At 39.1% G+C, this 7,213-nt stretch overlaps 1 long non-coding RNA gene across 2 annotated transcripts; it reads right to left on the reverse strand.

Annotated features, from left to right (window-relative positions):
- Positions 1 to 2,836: 2,836 nt before the first annotated feature.
- LOC131598980 (uncharacterized) lies at positions 2,837 to 4,695 on the reverse strand. Of its 2 annotated transcripts, none has more exons than XR_009282473.1 (3): positions 4,070 to 4,695; positions 3,718 to 3,993; positions 2,837 to 3,625 (listed from the first exon to the last, which is right to left on the reverse strand). It is a non-coding gene; the product is annotated as an uncharacterized LOC131598980 (long non-coding RNA). The 2 variants fall into 2 exon arrangements; XR_009282474.1 differs by having other exon boundaries at positions 2,837 to 3,434; positions 3,534 to 3,625; positions 3,718 to 4,695.
- Between the last annotated feature and the right edge of the window lie 2,518 nt (positions 4,696 to 7,213).

Consider the following 7,213-nt stretch of genomic DNA (forward strand, 5'->3'; position numbering starts at 1 on the left):
TTGAAAAACCTTTTTGGAAAACTTGTTGCATGATTGTTGGTATGTTTTGTTGTATTCATTGGGGTAACTAATTTTGTTTAGGGACAAACAAAACTCTAAGTTGGGGAGAGTTTGTTAGGAGTGAATTAGTAGTGTTTTCATTTGTCAAATTAACTACCTTTTGAACTGGAAGTGAACATATCTTGTGCTTTTTAAGGATTTTATAGTTAGAATTGAACTTTAGAGGTTCGATGCTAATTGTAGAACAACTTGCATCATTTTGGGTGTTATTTGTGCAGATATTGAAGTTTAGCAGTAAAGACGAAGAAACATGCAGGTGTAGAGCTTCTAGAGAGGAAGAATCACAAAGAAGGAAGGTGAAACAAAGGCGGAGCCGCGCCAATAAGGAGCGAGACGCGCCATCCCTTCTGACTTGGGTTCGCGCCGCGCCAATACGTGTCGAGGCGCGATGTTACGTTACAAGGATAAAGTGTTATAAATAGAAGCCCTAATCCTCATAAGAGGGAGATCCTTGGTGAACGAATTTCAGAGAGCAATCCTATTCTAGAGCAGAAAACAACTTCCGATGGAGAATTCAACATCAATTGAAGATATTCCCTTGATGAAGATGAATCCTTCCATGAAATCTTGTGTGTTCTTCATGGCTATGGAAAGCTAAACCCCATTGTGTTGAGTTTAAGGTAGTAGTTAACCTATGAAGATGCAATTACTTTGATTAATTCCTGTGAACAATTGTTTAAGCTTTATTATCAATGAAAAACCTTGCTTTTATTTTGTATCGTTGTTGAACTATCAATCGAGAGATAGGGTTTATACTTTCGCCCTAGGTTTTTACATTGACTTGTTGATTAATACTCAGAGATGAGATTTTGAAGAAGTTTTCATAAATCATCGTGGTTAATTCCCTTTATCTTTGTAGTTATTCTGAGAGATCGAATATCATACCGGTAGAGGTGGTTCTAGATTGATCATTAGACATAATATCAATTTTGAGGATGAATGAAGATGATAACTTAAATAATGTTCACTTGTGGATTAATCGATTATTGTATGTGAATAGGTTGATGAACCCTAGAACTCAACATATTCAATCACCATTGTTATTCGTTTTAAGCTTTTTATCATTCAATTATTATTCGGTTATATGAAATTTAAGAACAAACAATCAAAACCAATACTTTTCCCTAACTCATTATAATTCGACTATAGAACGGCAGCAATATTACTCAGTCTCTGTGGATACGATATATTAGAAAATATTTACCCAAAATACTTTCAACACATATTTGTAACAGCAAAAGTGCTGCAATTTGTAAGCCCAAATCCAATTTGGGATCAGGTTATAAATAGGAAACTTTGTAACCTAGTTTGATATAGAAAACCTAGTTTAAACGATGTAGTCATTAGGGTTTCTATAGGTAGACCACCCAGATTGTAGGATGGCTGCCATGTCCTTCTCGAAACCTGTAGGTTAGAGAAGTGATTGTCCTCACTCGAAACTTGTATGTAAGAGTTGAGTATTGTAAACTTGATTGAAGTTGTGAAGTAAGGTCAACTATGTGTTCATTGTTAATTGTGTAAATAGCTGTTGCAGGGTTGTAAAAGTTAGGTATCACCAGGGAGTGAGCAGAGGTTTTCTTGTCTTGGATGGAGTTCTGAGATAAAGATTGCATTGGGTAGTGACTAGGTAAACCAGAGGTTGTTTATTTGTAAACCAGAGGTTGTTTATATAAAATAGTACTTCTGATAGTGGAATCTTCTTCCTAGCTTGGTAGCCCCCAGAGTAGGTAGTTAGACCGAGCTGGGTTAACAATTAACTGTGTTATTTATCTTCTGCATTGTTTGTTCAGTTATGAATGTTATGACTTTGTTTATAACATCAGGTTCAGAAGTGTTAGCTGTTCCTGAACAGAACCATGAAAAATTATAATCTGGTTATATCTACTGAACGTGTGTGATCCCATATCTCATTGACTCTTTTCTAAGAGTAATCAAATAATGGGGGATCCTTCTATTCGGCTTGTGCTACATTAATAACAGATCAGATGTCTTGACATCGTAATTGACATCCAAGTCTGTCATACCATAATTTTCAACATCTATCAGAGCATGACACCTGACGCTAACTAACACATTGACTCATGAGCTAAACCTCACCAAGTCAGACGCCAATATCCTCAATCTGAAAAATGACAACATGTAAGGGTGAGTTTCATTCAAGATTAACAAATATTACGGCATCATAAACAATAACACCTCATAGCTATAATACTCATCCAATTACATCATGTTCAGATTATCAGGAACACCCATCATTCACGCAAACATCAACAGAATACATCGTTCAAATATACAAACACACTCATCATTCATGTCACACTAATCATGCATATGTATGAACTGACACTATGCATGTGGTACCAATCCATCATCAATGGGAATAACCCACCGACCGATCCATCATCATCCAGATACGGCCCTGCTGTTGCACCCCAAAATTTGCCCTCTTTCTCTATACTATAAGTTACGAAAGGACGTTTATTTCATCGTTCGAAAAAATGAGAAAATTAAAAGAGTTTCCATTGTTTCCAGATCCTTGTTGCAAAAGAACGAGTCATGGTACAAGGTTATGAGTTTAAGGAGAGCATTGTGTTCAAGACGCCGCTATACGTTCAATTTGTTGATGGTTTGGTTTGAATTAAGGAATTGAGATTGAATTAGATCCTAATGATTCGAGGATGAATTTAATGTGATGGTCTAATCGATTCTATTTCTTAAATTTTGTTCAAGACGTTTGTTCCTTAAGAATTCCTCAAAGCTTTGTTGTTATGTTGGATTGAAATGCTAATGTGAGGCATGACACGAGAGATGAATTTGTAGATTCGTTATGATCAAAGAAGTTTCTGTTCTCATCAGTTTGCTCGCAATATAAGTTACGTGGATCTAAGATGGCATACAAGGTTTTAATTCACGTTCTTGTGCAAAGTACGAGGTATACCGTTGTGTTGATTCAAGAGACTACTTAATGACAGGAATTTAGATTTGTGTTCAAGATTAATCGGTTTGTTCTTAAGCATATGATTTGTCAAGAATTAATTCGAGCTTGCTATGGATGAAGGATCCAATCATATGTTTTGACACACAAGTTTCACAATCTAAGTCATTCATTATCATTCAAGGTCTTACATGAAAAAGAAGCAAAGGTGTACAAAGTTGTTTCGATTCAAAATGCTACATGTCCAAAAGTCAAACTCATTCAATTATCATTACAATATCATCACAAAAGTCCATACAATTCATTACCCAAATTTGAATTACAAAAGAAAAGGTTCATTATAAAGCCCAGTTCAAGTTACATTAAAAAAATGGAAAAAGGAAAAAAAACTTGAAGCCCGGCATCCAACAGAAGCAAACCGATTCAACAGCGTCTAACCCTGCAACACAATACAAAAAGCAGCAGCACAATTACAGATAGGGGAGAGGCTCAGATACAGAAATCGATAACAGGTAGGGGAGAGGAAAAGAGAGGTAACCGAAAATGTAACAAAAAATCGGTGACTGAACCATAACAGAATCTCTGAATTCTCTCGCAATCTTGGCCAATCTTCAACAATCCATCAACAAACTGAAGCATAGAAGAATATAACAGAAAATTGGGATTCAAAAACTGGGGAACAAGAAACTCCGAACAGAAAATAAAAAGAAGAGAACGCTAACCGAATCCATAACAAAACTTCTCCACCAATTCTGATCTTCATCATCTCTGTTCTTCATCATCTTCAATGGATCTCCATCGATTCTTCATCCTCAAACCATAACTTTATCTTTCTCTCTTCATTGAATCCATAACAGAGAGGAGATAACAGAGTTCACAAAAAGAAAGATAGAAGGAACCTGTAACTAAAAACTCTCTCTCTCAATCTTCATCTCTTCGTTCAATAATTTCCTCTTGATTCACCAATCGTTCTTCATCAATTTTGAAATCCACAAAACCTGCAACAGAAATTCACAAAAGAATCGATAATCTTCATCTTTCTGATACAAAAGAAAATCGCAGAGAAATCATCACCTTCACCGTTCTTCAACCTCATCTTCAATCATCAAATCAACGCAACTCCAATCATCTCTCAGAAAATCAAAAAGAAAACACTCTGAACATCTTCATCAGTGTCGAATAACAACAAGCATTGCAACACCTTCATTACACGATAATGATTTCGCAACAATCTTGAGCGTGATTCATCACTGACAAAACCTTCATTCACGCAGCAATTTTCCAGAATCTTCACTCGGTATCATCACTTTCACCTTCAACAATCTGAAAACAACAAATCAACGTCGGAAATCAAATCGAGAAAGGAGAAGAAAGTTGAGAGAAGAAATCGAAGGTTCATGAGGTGAAGAGAGCGAAAGGCATCGGAGATTAGAGAGAGCTTCGAAAGCGAGACGATGAAGATGAGAGCGGAGGAGATGATGATGGTATGGCTGGACGGTGGCGCCTTGGATTTTGATCGGAGAAGGTGAGTTCAAGAGGGGAACCGCCGCGCCGTTCACCGCTCGAGAGGATGAAGATTGAGTTCTTCAGGACTCCAAGATTCACGTTAAATCCCTAATCCCTTTCTATTTCATTCTTTAATTAACTGTTGATTAGTAGAGATTAATGGAGAATTAATGTGTATTAAATCTGAGAGTTAATTCTGTTTGAATTGGTATGAGAACCTGATCCATTGATAACAAAATATGATTCATAAGTTTCTTGGGCCCCTCACACGAAATGCTAATCTCACCCCTGTAAGCCCAATTACACTGCTTTTTGTGCTGAATGAATTGAACCAAAAAATACTCTGCTTGGACCATTAGCAATGGGCCCTGCGCCCTCACCTAGACTGCACCATGATTTCAGATTTTCACCCCCCTGTGTACATATTTTTTTACATTAGATGTAATTGTTCTAACTAGTTTTGTTTCTTACTTCTTGTAGTTGATAAAAATGCCATGAATTCAATAATTTTGCATGATAAAAAAAATAATAAAACATGTACTATTTTCCGTGTTAGAATTTAATGTCTTGTTCCATAGTTTAGTTCTAGTTCCTAGATAAAATGTCATAAAAACAATTTAATCTTGCTAGATTTTATTTTAGAATTCATATAGAACTTAATTGCTAGTATTTTCTATGGTCGGTGCATGCTTCCTTGTTATTACTGATTTGGTTGTTGAGGTGTGCGAGGTACTTCGAGAGAGCCTTCGATTGGGATTCGACTTACTTTGTGTTCCACTTTATTTGTGGGACACGAATTCGCTTCCAGTGCGATTGATTCGAGTCGTGTTCCACTTTATTTGTGGGATACGAACTTCTTCCCGACGGGATTCATCTGATCTCTCATTCATTGAGATGTATATTCCTGCATTGTCTGGCCTGTGTTCTCTTGCAGGTTGCTCGAGTGGTTATTCTCGATGTGTACCACATGTCGCTCAGGATTTATTTTCACGACGACGCTTTTCTGACTCGCTTTGCTTGATGATGGCTTACGCGAAGTATTCCGGACTTCTCTGCTTATGCTTGCTAGCTCATTGCGGATTTGCTATCCGTTCAGTATTGTCTCCTTTTCCCTTTTATCTTTTCTCGCACTTTACCGCTTTTCGCATCATCATATAACATGAGAAGTAGGACTTAGACATGCATCTGGCCAAGCCCTCGAAAGAGGCTCTGTTTTTGTTGGTGTGTTTACATTTGTGCTTTGCGGCAGGGAGTCACGGTGTAATAAGTCCTATATGGCACTCCGTTAAGTCCTCATGGAAGGCACGCGGAAAGGGTTAGCAATCAACCCCCGCCTAGTCTCATCGAGTCCGTTCGGTATGCGCACGCTACGCGTTGCTCTCTTCCGAATATGCACAAGATCTTGTTATCGAGTATGTCAGGAAAAGGGTTCATGCAGCCGGACCCCCGTCTTTCCTATAGCTCGCGTTGCCCGAAGTTGATGCTCGGTGTACGCACGCACCGTTTTCCTTTCAGATCTGTGACGGCTTGGTTGTTGAGAGGGATCCGCTCCTCTTGTCTATGGCCCGATCATTTTCGCGAGGTCTAATGCTTGGTTGACTTGGGTTGAGCTGCTCCCCTTGGCTATGGCGGAACCGCCTTTCTACCATTCGGCCAGTGCCGTTGGTTTTGTTTGCTTTACGAGCGGAGCTCGTTTGTGTGATATTATTGTTTACTTTCCCTTTCTCCCCGTAGGTTGTTGGTTTAGTTTAGGCTGGTACCCTTTGTATGCTAACATTAGGTAGCAAGCTTTCCCCCTTAGTTTAGGTTTTCCTCATGCATTCTTTAAAACACAAACCACACTCTTTGATTTTCTTTTCTTAAGAGCTTGTTATTTCCGCTCCATTCCCAAGCATAAGTCTCCAAAGGTCGAGCATCAGAGTGTGAATGTAACTCGTTCACCTAAAAAACACAAAACAAACAGAAATTAGTTAGCCGAGCTACGGTAGCTCTGATTCTGCAAAACAGATACGTAGGCAGCGGGGTAGGGCCCGTGCGAGCACAATCCTTTCTTTTCCCTACATTATGCATTCATTTTAGTCCAAATTAGCGCAGTTTGCTTACACACCCATAGTTTTAGATACAAGCGTGGATACCATCGAGTACGATGGGCGCGTGGGGTGCTAACACCTTCCCCTCGCGTAACCGACTCCCTTACCCTTTTTCTCTGGTCGTGAGACCGTTGTTTTGTTTTGTGGTTTGCTGGCATTCCCTTCCTTTTCAGGATAAATATGTTAGTGGCGACTCTGTTAATTTTCGCAGTAGCGACAGCTGGCGACTCTGCTGGGACATCTCGACCTATTGCGGGTCCGGATTTAGCGAGTCGATCCTAGCGCTTGTGTGTTTATCTTTGGGTGTTTTATTGCTTTGCATATTTGCCTGTTTGCATTGCATTCTATGTGCGCTTTTACTTTTCTGCATCATATTCTGGACTGTCTGGATTTCTATCTGTGGGCGGGTGTTACAAGAGGTAAAAGACCCAATACCCAGGTCATGAGTGATACCATAGGAACTAAGACTAGAGTGGCCGTGACGGACAGAAGGCGTATGCCTGATTGATCTGATCACGTATCCACGGGCAGAGCTTGGTGGAATGAGGCAATATCGTATGATAACGCCTACATTCGATCCTCTGTTGGCTTTTTGACCTACCCTGTCCTAGATTTACCCGTG

Source organism: Vicia villosa, linkage group LG4 (genome assembly GCF_029867415.1).
Source record: "Vicia villosa cultivar HV-30 ecotype Madison, WI linkage group LG4, Vvil1.0, whole genome shotgun sequence".
NCBI classification, from domain to species: domain Eukaryota; kingdom Viridiplantae; phylum Streptophyta; class Magnoliopsida; order Fabales; family Fabaceae; genus Vicia; species Vicia villosa.